General features: G+C 42.4%; 1 protein-coding gene across 1 annotated transcript in view; it reads right to left on the reverse strand.

The window, feature by feature from the left end:
• Positions 1-13,628, reverse strand: part of PLCB3 (phospholipase C beta 3) — a gene marked incomplete in the record, with an annotated part of 460,897 nt that overhangs the window by 65,260 nt on the left and 382,009 nt on the right.

A 13,628-nucleotide genomic window follows, 5' to 3' on the forward strand; every position in this document is an offset into this window, starting at 1 on the left:
GACCGGCTAATAACTCCACTGCCGCTAGACAAGACGGTAACGCGGCCCAGCCCAAACCTGCATGGAAGCCCGTGCAAGGCTGGAACAAGGGTAAACAGACCAAGAAACCTACTGCTGCTACCAAGACAGCATGAAGGGGTAGCCCCCGATCCGGGACCGGATCTAGTAGGGGGCAGGTTATCTCTCTTTGCTCAGGCTTGGGCAAGAGATGTTCCGGATCCCTGGGCACTAGAAATAGTCTCCAAGGGATACCTGCTAGAGTTCAAAGGACTTCCTCCAAAGGGAAGGTTCCACCTGTCTCGCTTATCTTCAGACCAGATAAAGAAACAGGCATTCTTACATTGTGTAAGAGACCTATTAAAGATGGGAGTGATAAACCCAGTCCCCTCAGGGGAACAAGGTCTAGGGTTTTACTCGAACCTGTTTGTAGTTCCCAAAAAAGAGGGAACATTCAGGCCAATTCTGGATTTAAAGATATTAAACAAGTTCCTCAGAGTTCCATCTTTCAAAATGGAAACCATTCGGACAATCTTGCCGACAATCCAGCAGGGTCAATATTTGACTACCGTGGACCTAAAGGATGCGTATCTGCATATCCCAATCCACAAAACTCATCATCAGTTCCTGAGGTTCGCCTTTCTGGACAAACATTACCAGTTTGTGGCTCTTCCATTCGGTTTAGCCACCGCTCCCAGAATTTTCACAAAGATGCTAGGGTCCCTTCTAGCGGTCCTAAGGCCGAGGGGCATCGCTGTAGCACCTTACCTAGACGACATCCTAATCCAAGCGTCGTCTCTTTCCAAAGCAAGGGCTCATACAGACATTGTGTTGGCCTTTCTCAGATCTCACGGGTGGAAGGTGAACATAGAAAAGAGTTCACTGTCACCGTCCACAAGGGTTCCTTTTCTGGGAACAATAATAGATTCTGTGGAAATGAAGATCTTCCTGACAGAAGTCAGAAAGATAAAGCTTCTAAACGCTTGTCGAGTTCTTCATTCTATTCCTCAGCCCTCCATAGCTCAGTGCATGGAAGTAATAGGACTAATGGTTGCAGCAATAGACGTGGTTCCTTTTGCTCAAATTCATTTAAGACCATTACAGCTGTGCATGCTCAAACAGTGGAATGGGGACTATACAGACTTGTCTCCCCAAATTCAAGTAGACCAGGTAACCAGGGACTCACTTCTCTGGTGGTTGACCCAGGATCACCTGTCTCAGGGAATGAGTTTCCGCAGACCGGAGTGGGTCATTGTCACGACCGACGCCAGACTCTTGGGTTGGGGCGCGGTCTGGGACTCTCTGAAAGCTCAGGGTCTATGGTCTCGGGAAGAGTCTCTTCTCCCGATAAACATTTTGGAACTAAGAGCAATATTCAATGCGCTCCTGGCTTGGCCTCAACTAGCGGAAGCCAGGTTCATAAGGTTTCAGTCGGACAACATAACGACTGTTGCGTACATCAATCATCAGGGGGGAACAAAGAGTTCCTTGGCGATGAGAGAGGTGTCCAAGATCATCAAATGGGCGGAGGATCACTCCTGCCATCTATCTGAAATTCACATCCCAGGAGTAGACAACTGGGAGGCGGACTATTTGAGTCGTCAGACTTTCCATCCGGGGGAGTGGGAACTCCACCCGGAGGTCTTTGCCCAGTTATCCCAATTATGGGGCATTCCAGACATGGATCTGATGGCGTCCCGTCAGAACTTCAAGATTCCTTGCTACGGGTCCAGATCCAGGGATCCCAAGGCGACTCTAGTGGATGCATTAGTGTGCGCCTTGGTCGTTCAACCTAGCGTATGTGTTTCCACCGTTTCCTCTCCTTCCCAGGCTCATAGCCAGGATCAAACAGGAGAAGGCCTCAGTGATTCTGATAGCTCCTGCGTGGCCACGCAGGACTTGGTATGCAGACCTGGTGAATATGTCATCGGCTCCACCATGGAAGCTACCTTTGAGACAGGATCTTCTAGTACAAGGTCCATTCGAACATCCAAATCTAGTTTCTCTGCAGCTGACTGCTTGGAAATTGAACGCTTGATTTTATCCAAGCGTGGGTTTTCAAATTCTGTGATAGATACTCTGGTCCAAGCCAGAAAACCTGTGACTAGAAAGATTTATCATAAAATATGGAAAAAATATCTGTTGGTGTGAATCCAAGGGATTCTCCTGGAGTAAGATTAAAATTCCAAAGATTCTCTCCTTTCTCCAAGAAGGTTTGGATAAAGGGTTGTCAGCGAGTTCTCTAAAGGGACAGATTTCTGCTTTATCTGTCTTGTTACACAAACGACTGGCAGCTGTGCCAGATGTACAAGCTTTTGTTCAGGCTTTGGTCAGAATCAAGCCTGTTTACAGACCCATGACTCCTCCTTGGAGTCTAAATTTAGTTCTTTCAGTTCTTCAAGGGGTTCCGTTTGAACCTTTACATTCCATAGATATTAAGTTACTATCTTGGAAAGTTCTGTTTTTGGTTGCTATTTCTTCTGCTAGAAGAGTTTCTGAATTATCTGCTTTGCAGTGTAATCCACCCTATCTGGTTTTCCATTCAGATAAGGTTGTTTTGCATACTAAGCCTGGTTTTCTTCCAAAAGTTGTTTCCAACAAGAATATTAACCAGGAAATAGTTGTTCCTTCTCTGTGTCCGAATCCAGTTTCAAAGAAGGAACGTTTGTTACACAATTTAGATGTAGTTTGTGCTTTAAAGTTCTATTTAGAAGCAACAAAAGATTTTAGACAAACCTCATCTTTGTTTGTCGTTTACTCTGGTAAGAGGAGAGGTCAAAAAGCTACTGCTACGTCTCTTTCTTTCTGGCTGAAAAGCATTATCCGTTTGGCTTATGAGACTGCCGGACGGCAGCCTCCTGAACGAATCACAGTTCACTCTACTAGGGCTGTGGCTTCCACATGGGCCTACAAGAACGAGGCTTCTGTTGATCAGATATGTAAGGCAGCGACTTGGTCTTCTCTGCACACTTTTGCCAAATTCTACAAATTTGATACTTATGCTTCTTCTGAGGCTATTTTTGGGAGAAAGGTTTTGCAAGCCGTGGTGCCTTCCATTTAGGTAACCTGATTTGCTCCCTCCCTTCATCCGTGTCCTAAAGCTTTGGTATTGGTTCCCACAAGTAATGGATGACGCCGTGGACCGGACACACCTATGTTGGAGAAAACAGAATTTATGCTTACCTGATAAATTACTTTCTCCAACGTGTGTCCGGTCCACGGCCCGCCCTGGTTTACTAATCAGGTTTGAAAAATTTCTTTCTTTATACACTACAGTCACCACAGCACCCTATAGTTTCTCCTTTTTTTCTCCTAACCGTCGGTCGAATGACTGGGGGGCGGAGCCTGAGGAGGGGCTATATGGACAGCTTTTGCTGTGCTCTTTGCCATTTCCTGTTAGGGAAGAGAATATTCCCACAAGTAATGGATGACGCCGTGGACCGGACACACCGTTGGAGAAAGTAATTTATCAGGTAAGCATAAATTCTGTTTTTCTTTCATGTAATTGACAAGAGTCCATGAGCTAGTGATGTATGGTATAGTAATACCCAAGATGTGGTACTCCACAGAAGAGTCACTAGAGAGGGAGGGATAAAATTAAAACAGCCATTTTCCGCTGAAAAAATTAAATACACATCCAAAAAAGAAGTTTCTCATAATTGAAAAGAAAAAACTTAAAACATAAGCAGAGGAATCAAACTGAAACAGCTGCTTGAAAAACATTTCTACCAAAAACTGCTTTCGAAGAGGCAAATACATCAAAATGGTAGAATTTAGTAAATGTATGCAAAGAATCTGATCAACTGAAGCTTCATTCTTAAAAGATCACAAAGTGGAGACTGATCTGTGATTCTCTGAGGCGGGGCCTGACCCGACTCCAAATAAGCCTGATGAATCAAAAGCTTTAACCAAGATGCCAAGGAAATGGCAGAGGCTTTCTGACCTTTCCTAGAACCAGAAAAGACAACAAATAGACTGGAAGTCTTCCTGAAATCTTTAGCAGTTTCAACATAATATTTCAAAGCTCTAACAACATCCAAAGAATGTAAGGATCTATCCAAAGAATTCTTAGGATTAGGACACAAAGAGGGAACAACAATTTCCCTATTAATGTTATTAGAATTCACAACCTTAGGAAGAAATTCAAATGAAGTCCGCAAAACCGCCTTATCCTGATGGAAAATCAGAAAAGGAGACTCACAAGAAAGAGCAGATAATTCGGAAACTCTTCTAGCAGAAGAGATGGCCAAAAGTAACAACACTTTCCAAGAAAGTAATTTAATATCCAAACAATGCATAAGCTCAAAAGGAGGAGCCTGTAAAGCCTTCAAAACCAAATTAAGACTCCAAGGAGGAGAGAATGATTTAATGACAGGCTTAATACGGACCAAAGCCTGTACAAAACAGTGAATATCAGGAAGTTTAGCAATCTTTCTGTGAAATAAAACAGAAAGAGCAGAGATTGGTCCCTTTAAGGCACTTGCAGACAAACCTTTATCCAAACCATCCTGAAGAAACTGTAAAATAAAAGTCTTCCAAACTCGATAATAAATCTTCCTAGAAAAAGATTTACAAGCCTGTAACATAGTATTAATCACTGAATCAGAGAATCCTCTATGACTAAGCACTAAGCGTTCGATTTCCATATGTTCAAATTTAAAGATTTGAGATCCTGATGGAAAAACGGACCTTGAGACAAAAGGTCTGGTCTTAAAGGAAGTGGCCAAGGTTGATAGCTGGACAACCGAACAAGATCCGCATACCAAAACCTGTGAGGCCATGCAGGTACTACCAGAAACACAAACGATTGTTGATGATCTTGGAGATCACTCTTGGAAGAAGAACTAAAGGCAGGAAAATATAAGCAGGTTGATAAAATCAAAGAACTGCTAACGCATCCATCGACTCCACCCTGAGGATCCCTGGAACTGAACAAGTACCAGGGAAGTTTCTTGTTTAGATGGGAAGCCATCAGATCTATTTCTGAAAGACCCCACTGAACAAACAGAAAAAAAACCACATCTTGAAGGAGAGACCACTCCCCGGATGTAAAGTCTGACGGCTGAGATAATCCGCTTCCCAATTGACTATATCTGGGATATATACTGCAGAAATTAGACAAGAGCTGGATTCTGCCCAATAAAGTATCCAATATACTTCTTTCATAGCTAGGGGACTGTGTGTCTCACCCTGATGATTGACATATGCCACAGTTGTGATATTGTCTGTCTGAAAACAAATAAATGATTCTCTCTTAACAGAGGCCAAACCTGAAGAGCCCTGAAAATAGCACAGAGTTCTAAAATATTAATTGGTAGCCTCGCCTCTTGAGGTTTCTAAACCCTTTGTGCTGTCAGAGATCCCCAGACAGTTCCCTAACCTGAAAAACTTGCATCTGTTGTGATTACAGTCCAGGTTGGACAAACAAAAAAGGCCCCTTGAACTAAACAATTGTATAATCCCTGCACCATTGATCCAGCATACAAAGCTGAAGAGGTCTTATATGAAAACAAGCAAAGGGAATGATCAAGACTGAAGGTTTGACAAGCTGAAACCAATTTAATTTGTCTCTTGCCTATTAGAGACAGAGTCATGGACACTGAATCTATCTGGAAACCTAAAAAAGGTGACCCTTGTCTGAGGAATCAAGGAACTTTCCGGTAAACTGATCCTCCAACCATGTCTTTGATGAAACAATATTGGTTAATTCGAGTGAGATTAGACAGAATGTAAAGACTGAGCTAGTACCAAAATATCATCCAAATAAGGAACATCGCAATACCCTGTTCCCTAAATACAGAGAGTAGGACACCAAGTACCTTTGAGAAAAAACTTGGAGCTGTCGCTAGGCCGAATAGAAAAGCGACAAATTGGTAAGCTTGTCTAGAAAAGAGAATCTCAGAAACCGATAGTGGTTTGGATGAATCGGAATATGAAGATATGCATCCTGTAAGCCTATCGTGGACATATAATGACCTTGCTGAACAAAAGGCAGAATAGTCCTTATAGTTACCATTTGAAAGATGGCACTCTTACAAAACGATTCAAAATTTCAGATCCAGAACTGGCCTGAATAAATTTTCTTTATTTGGGGCAATGAATAGATTTGAATAAAACCCCAGACCCTGTTCCTGAAACAGAACTGTTATGATTTCCCCTGAAAGCTACAGATCTGAAACATATTTCAGAAAAGCCTGAGTATTTACTGGATTTACTGTGATGTGTAAGAGAAAAAACTAAATTTATGCTTACCTGATAAATTTCTTTCTCTTGTGATGTATCGAGTCCACGGATTCATCCAATACTTGTGGGATATTCTCCTTCCCAACAGGAAGTGGCAAAGAGAGCACCCACAGCAGAGCTGTCTATATAGCTCCTCCCCTAACTCCACCCCCCAGTCATTCGACCGAAGGCTAGGAAGAAAAAGGAGAAACTATAGGGTGCAGAGGTGACTGAAGTTTTATAATAAAATATACTACCTGTCTTAAATAGACAGGGGCGGGCCGTGGACTCGATACATCAAGAGAAAGAAATTTATCAGGTAAGCATAAATTTTGTTTTCTCTTGCAAGATGTATTGAGTCCACGGATTCATCCAATACTTGTGGGATACCAATACCAAAGCTTTAGGACACGGATGAAGGGAGGGACAAGACAGGTACCTAAACGGAAGGCACCAGTGCTTGTAGAACCTTTCTCCCAAAATTAGCCTCCGAAGAAGCAAAAATATAACATTTGTAAAATTTGGAAAAAGTATCTTATGATAGATTTTTCTGGTAACAGGCTTTCGAGCCTGAATCAAGGTATCAATGACCGATTCAGAGAAACCACACTTTGCTAAAATCAAGCATTCAATCTCCATGCAGTCAGACGCAGAGAAAGTAGGTTTGGATGCTTGAATGGACCTTGAATCAGAAGGTCCTGCCTCAGCGGCAGAGTCCATGGTGGGACGGATGACATGTCCACCAGGTCTGCATACCAAGTCCTGCGTGGCCACGCAGGTGCTATCAAAATCACTGAAGCTCTCTCCTGCTTGATTCTGGCAATCAGACGAGGAAGGAGAGGGAATGGTGGAAACACATAGGCCAGGTTGAAGGACCAGGGCACTGCTAGAGCATCTATCAGTACTGCCTGGGGATCCCTGGACCCGTAAAAAGGAAGCTTGGCGTTCTGACGAGACGCCATCAGATCCAATTCTGGTGTGCCCCATAGCTGAATCAGTTGGGCAAACACCTCCGGATGGAGCTCCCACTCCCCCGGATGAAAAGTCTGACGACTTAGGAAATCCGCCTCCCAGTACTCTACCCCTGGGATATGGATTGCTGAAAGATGGCAAGAGTGAGTCTCTGCCCATCGGATTATTTTGGAAACCTCTATCATCGCTAGAGAACTCCCTGTTCACCCTTGATGATTGATATAAGCTACAGTCGTGATGTTGTCCGACTGAAATCTGATGAATTTGGCCGCAGCCAGTTGAGGCCACGCCTGAAGTGCATTGAATATCGCTCTCAGTTCCAGAATGTTTATCGGGAGGAGAGTCTCCTCCTGAGACCATAACCCCTGAGCTTTCAGGGAGTTCCAGACTGCACCCCAGCCCAGTTGGCTGGCATCTGTCGTAACTATGACCCACTCTGGTCTGCGTAAACACATTCCCCGAGACAGGTGAACCTGTGATAACCACCAGAGAAGAGAATCTCTGGTCTCCTGATCCAGATCTATCTGAGGAGATAAATCTGCATAATCCCCATTCCACTGTTCGAGCATGCATAGTTGCAGTGGTCTGAGGTGTAAGCGAGCAAACGGAACTATGTCCATTGCCGCTACCATTAGTCCGATTACCTCTATACACTGAGCCACTGACGGCCGAGGAATGGAATGAAGAGCTCGGCAGGTGGTTACGAGTTTTAATTTCCTGACCTCCGCAAGAAATATTTTCATTTCTACCGAGTCCATCAGAGTTCCTAGGAAGGAAACTCTTGTGAGAGGGAAGAGAGAACTCTTTTTTATGTTCACCTTCCACCCATGAGATCTCAGAAAAGCCAACACGATGTCCGTGTGAGACTTGGCTAGTTGGAAAGTTGACGCTTGAATTAAAATGTCGTCTAGATAAGGCGCCACTGCTATGCCCTGCGGTCTTAGAACTGCCAGAAGGGACCCTAGCACTTTTGTAAAAATTCTGGGAGCCGTGGCCAACCCGAAGGGAAGGGCCACAAACTGGTAATGTCTGTCCAGAAAGGCGAACCTGAGAAATCAGTGATGATCTCTGTGGATAGGGATGTGCAGATACACATCGTTTAAGTCTACAGTGGTCATATATTGACCCTCCTGGATCAGTGGCAGAATAGTCCGAATAGTCTCCATCTTGAAAGACGGGACTCTGAGGAATTTGTTTAGGATCTTGAGATCCAAGATTGGTCTGAAAGTTCCTTCTTTTTTGAGAACCACAAACAGGTTGGAGTAAAACCCTTGCCCCTGTTCCGCTCTTGGAACTGTGTGAATCACTCCCATGGTATGTAGGTCTTCTACGCAGTGTAAGAACGCCTCTCTTTTTGTCTGGTTTGCAGACAATTGAGAAATGTGAAATCTCCCCCTTGGGGGAGGGGGGGGGGAATCTTTAAAGTCCAGAAGATATCCCTGGGAAACAATTTCTAAAGCCCAGGAATCGTGAACATCTCTTGCCCAAGCCTGAGCGAAGAGAGAGAGTCTGCCCCCTACTAGATCCGGTCCCGGATCGGGGGCTACCCCTTCATACTGTCTTGGAGGCAGCTGCAGGCTTCTTGGCCTGTTTACCCTTGTTCCAAGCCTACTGATTTCCACAGCACCAATGAATAAGGAAAATAGTTTAACAAACTTGGCTTTTATTGATCCATTTCAGCTTATACAAAGCACTGGCACACAGCAGCATAAAGCTTAAACCTGAATTTTTTGCCGCTAATTTAGCCAGTTGAAAAGCGGCATCTGTAATGAAAGAATTAGCCAGCTTAAGAGCCTTAATTCTATCCAGAATATCATCTAATGGGGTCTCCCCCTGAAGAGTCTCTTCCAGAGCCTCAAACCAAAAAGCAGCTGCAGTAGTTACAGGAACAATACATGCAATAGGTTGGAGAAGAAAAGCTTGATGAACAAAAATTTTCTTTAGGAGACCCTCAATTTTTTATCCATAGGATCTTTGAAAGCACAACTGTCTTCAATAGGTATAGTTGTACGCTTAGCTAGTGTAGAAATAGCTCCCTCCACCTTAGGGACCGTCTGCCACGTGTCCCGCATGGTGTCAGATATGGGAAAGGAGGGGGAGCGAACGGAATACCTGGTCTATCCCACTCCTTAGAAACAATATCCACAATCCTCTTAGGGACCGGAAAAACAGTGTAAACAGGAACCTCTAAGTATTTGTCCATTTTACACAATTTCTCTGGAACCACAATAGGGTCACAATCATCCAGAGTCGCCAAATGAATTTAAAGGCCGTCATATCAGAGTCTGTCTGAGGGAGCGTCTTTCCTGAATCAGAAATCTCTCCCTCAGACAGCAACTCCCGTACCCCTAATTCAGAACATTGAGAGGGTATATCGGATACGGCTACTAAAGCGTCAGAAAGCTCAGCATTTGTTCTTAACCCAGAGCTATCACGCTTCCCTTGCAACCCAGGCAGTTTAGATAAAACCTCTGTGAGGGTAGAATTCATAACTCCTGCCATGTCTTGTAAGATAAATGAAGTAGACGAACTAGAGGTACTTGGCGTCACTTGTGCGAGCGTTACTGGTTGTGACACTTGCGGAGAACTAGATGGCATAACCTCATTTCTTTCTGTCTAAGAATCCTCTAGCGCTACATTTTTAAGTGCTACAATATGCTCTTTAAAATTTATAGACATATCAGTACAAGTGGGACACATTCTAAGAGGGGGTTCCACAATGGCTTCTAAACATATTTTACAAGGAGTTTCCTTGATGTCAGACATGTTTAACAGTCTAGTAATGAGACAAGCAAGCTTGGAAAACACTTTATTCAATGTAAAACAACAATTTAAAAAAAAACGGTACTGTGCCTTTAAGAGAAAAAAAGATGTACACGTTCTGCAAAACTGCTTAAAAATGCAACAAACTCTTCAAATTTTTTACAGTATATGTAGTAAGCCTTAGTAAGGTTGCACCACTAGTAAAAGAAGAAATTAACCCCTTAATAACGAAACCGGATTGACAAGTATCAAAAAAACGGAAAATACACAGTCAGCACCTTGCCACAGCTCTGCTGTGGTGCCTACCTGCCCTTAGGGGTTGAATCTGAAGGAATAAAGCTTCGTTTTGGCCCCAAAATCGAGTCAGGACCCTCCTGTGTTGCAGCTTGCTTTCCAGAATGAAAAACAACTGCGCATCTAAGGCGCGAAATTAGGCCCCACCCACCTCTTACTCGATGTCTGTGGGGCCTTAAAGTAACACCTCAAGTATTTCAAACAGCCATGTGGGATGTAAAACCTCAAAATAAGCCAAATGAACCCTCTAAATAAAAGTCCCACAAACGTTTTACCATATTTCTCAATAAAAACGTTTTGCTCTATTATATGTGTCAACCAGAAAGTAACTTAGCCCTTATGCAAGCTTGTAATACTACAATAAGTCTCTGGTTATAGCTTACCCTTCCCCTCATGGGGATAATGTCAGCCTTTTCTTGAAATATCACAGTCTTTCTAGAAAAAAATGACTGAACATACCTCAGTGCAGCATTGCATGCAAACCGTTCCTCAACTGAAGTTTCCTGTACTCCTCAGCCTCTGTGGGAACAGCAGTGGATCTTAGTTACAAATGCTAAGATCATCATCCTCCAGGCAAAAATCTTCATCTTTTTTCTGCTTGAGAGTAAATAGTACACACCGGTACCATTTAAAATAACAAACTCTTGCTTGAAGAAAATAAAAACTAACATTTTGTCACCACAATCACTTTACCCTTCCTTATTGCTTAGAGCCGGCAAAGAGAATGACTGGGGGTGGAGTTAGGGGAGGAGCTATATAGACAGCTCTGCTGTGGGTGCTCTCTTTGCCACTTCCTGTTGGGAAGGAGAATATCCCACAAGTATTGGATGAATCCGTGGACTCGATACATCTTGCAAGAGAAAAATCTTCTCAAAGGTCTTACTCTGAATCCTATTCGATACACTTTAGAGACAATACTCTGAATCCCCTAATTTTGGACAGCTGAGCTGAAATGAGGGCCGCACCCTTCATGCAGACTTAGGGGCTAGCTTTGGTTTCTTAAAGGGCTTGGATCTTTTCCAACTTGAAGAAGGTTAATAAATTATTACCTTGGAAAGAAAGAGATAGTAATCTAGACCACCATGTCAGCATTCCAATATTTAAGCCACAAAGCTCTTCTAGCTAAAATAGCAAAAGACATAGATTTAACATCAATTTTGATGATATCAAAAATAGCATCACAGATAAAATGATTAGCATGTTGAAGCAAGCAAACAATGCTAGACAAATCAAAATCTGTTTCCTGTTGTGCTAAGCTTTCTAACAAAAAAGTTGATGCAGCGGCAACATCAGCCATGTACATAGCAGGCCTTAGAATATAGCCAGAAAATAAATAAGCTTTCCTTAGATAAGATTCAAGTTTCCTATCTAAAAGAACCTTAAAAGAAGTACTCTCTCATAGGAATAGCAGTACGTTTGGCAAGAGTAGAAATAGCCCCATCAACTTTGGAGGATTTTTTCTCTAGCTGCTGGCAAATGATACAACTTCTTAAACCTAAAAGAAGGAATAGAAGAAGTACTAGGCCTATTCCATTATAGCATCAGGAACGGGAAAAACCTCTGGAGTAATCACAGGTGGTTTGTAAACAGTATTTAAACATTTACTAATTTTAGTAACAAGAGGACTAGAATACTCAATATTCAAGGAAACCAACACTTCTTTACGAATATACTCCATCTTAAAGAGATAAGTAGATTTGTCAGTGTCAATATCTGAGGAAGGATCTTCTGAACCAGATAGATCCTCATCAGAGGAGTATAATTCAGTATGTTGTCGGTCATTTGAAATTTCATCAACCTTATGAGAAGTTTTAAAAGACCTTTTATGTTTATTAGAAGGCGGAATAGCAGACGAAGCCTTCTGAATCGCATCAGCAATAAAAATCTTTTATATTCACAGGGATATCATGTACATCAGATGTTGAAAGAACAACAGGCATTGTACTAGTACTGGAGGATACATGCATGCAAAAGCTTATCATGACAACTGTTACATACTACAGCTGGAGATATCATCTCCACAAACTTAAAACAGATACACTTATCTTTGGTAGAACTGTTATCAGGCAGCAGGATTCCAACAGTGGTTTCTGAGACAGGATCAGATTGAGACATCTTGCAAATGTAAGAGAAAAAAACAACATATAAAGCAAAATTATCAATTTCCTTATATGGCAGTTTCAGGAATGGGAAAAAAATGCAAACGGCATAGCCCTCTGAGCATAAAAAAGAGCAAGAGGCATATAGGAATTGGGGTTTAAATAAATAAATTATTTGGCGCCAAGTATGACGCACGCAACTCGCGTCATGTCAGACGCAACCTTGTGTAAGGAAACTGGCGTCAACTAAGATGCCGGAAATGACGAATTTGCTTTACCGAACGTACCTTTGCGCCCAAAAATTCTCACGCCAACAATGACGCAATAAATATCAGCATTTTGCGACCTCGCAAGCCTAATTTTGCCCGTGAAAATTAATAAAAAAGCAGTCAAATTTGAAGAAAAGACTATACCCCAGGTAATAAAAAATAACTTCCTAAATATTATTACCAATTTTGAAACTGATAGTCTGCAAAAGGAAATATACATGAACCTGACTCATGGCAAATATAAAGTACAATACATATATTTAGAACGTTATATAAATACATAAAGTGCCAGACCATAGCTGAGAGTGTCTTAAGTAATGAAAACATACTTACCAAAAGACACCCATCCACATATAGCAGATAGCCAAACCAGTACTAAAACAGTTATCAGTAAAGGTAATGGTATATGAGAGTATATCGTCGATCTGAAAAGGGAGGTAGGAGATGAATCTCTACGACTGATAACAGAGAACCTATGAAATAGATTTCCTGTGAGGAAAACCATTGCATTCAATAGGTGATACTCCCTTCACATCCCTCTGACATTCGCTGTACTGAGAGGAATCGGGCTTCAAAAAAAACTGAGAAGCGCATATCAACGTAGAAATCTTAGCACAAACTTACTTCACCACCTCCATAGGAGGCAAGGTTTGTAAAACTGAATTGTGGGTGTGGTGAGGGGTGAATTTATAGGCATTTTGAGGTTTGGGAAACTTTGCCCCTCCTGGTAGGAATGTATATCCCATACGTCACTAGCTCATGGACTCTTGCCAATTACATGAACGAAAAGGAAAGAAAAACAGGAAATAAGGAAGGAAGTGAGAGGGAAGGAATGAAGGAGAGAAGCAAGAAGGGAAGATAGGAAGAAAGTGAGTGAGGGAGTAAGGGTCGGAGGAAAAGAAGGAAAAAAAGAAGGGAATGAAAGGAAAGATATAAAAGATAAAATGAACAAAGAAATGAAGGAAATGAGAGAGGAAGAAAGGGAGGGAAGGAGTGCAGAAGGGAGGGCAGG

This window comes from Bombina bombina, chromosome 7 (genome assembly GCF_027579735.1).
Source record: "Bombina bombina isolate aBomBom1 chromosome 7, aBomBom1.pri, whole genome shotgun sequence".
Taxonomy (NCBI): Eukaryota; Metazoa; Chordata; class Amphibia; order Anura; family Bombinatoridae; genus Bombina; species Bombina bombina.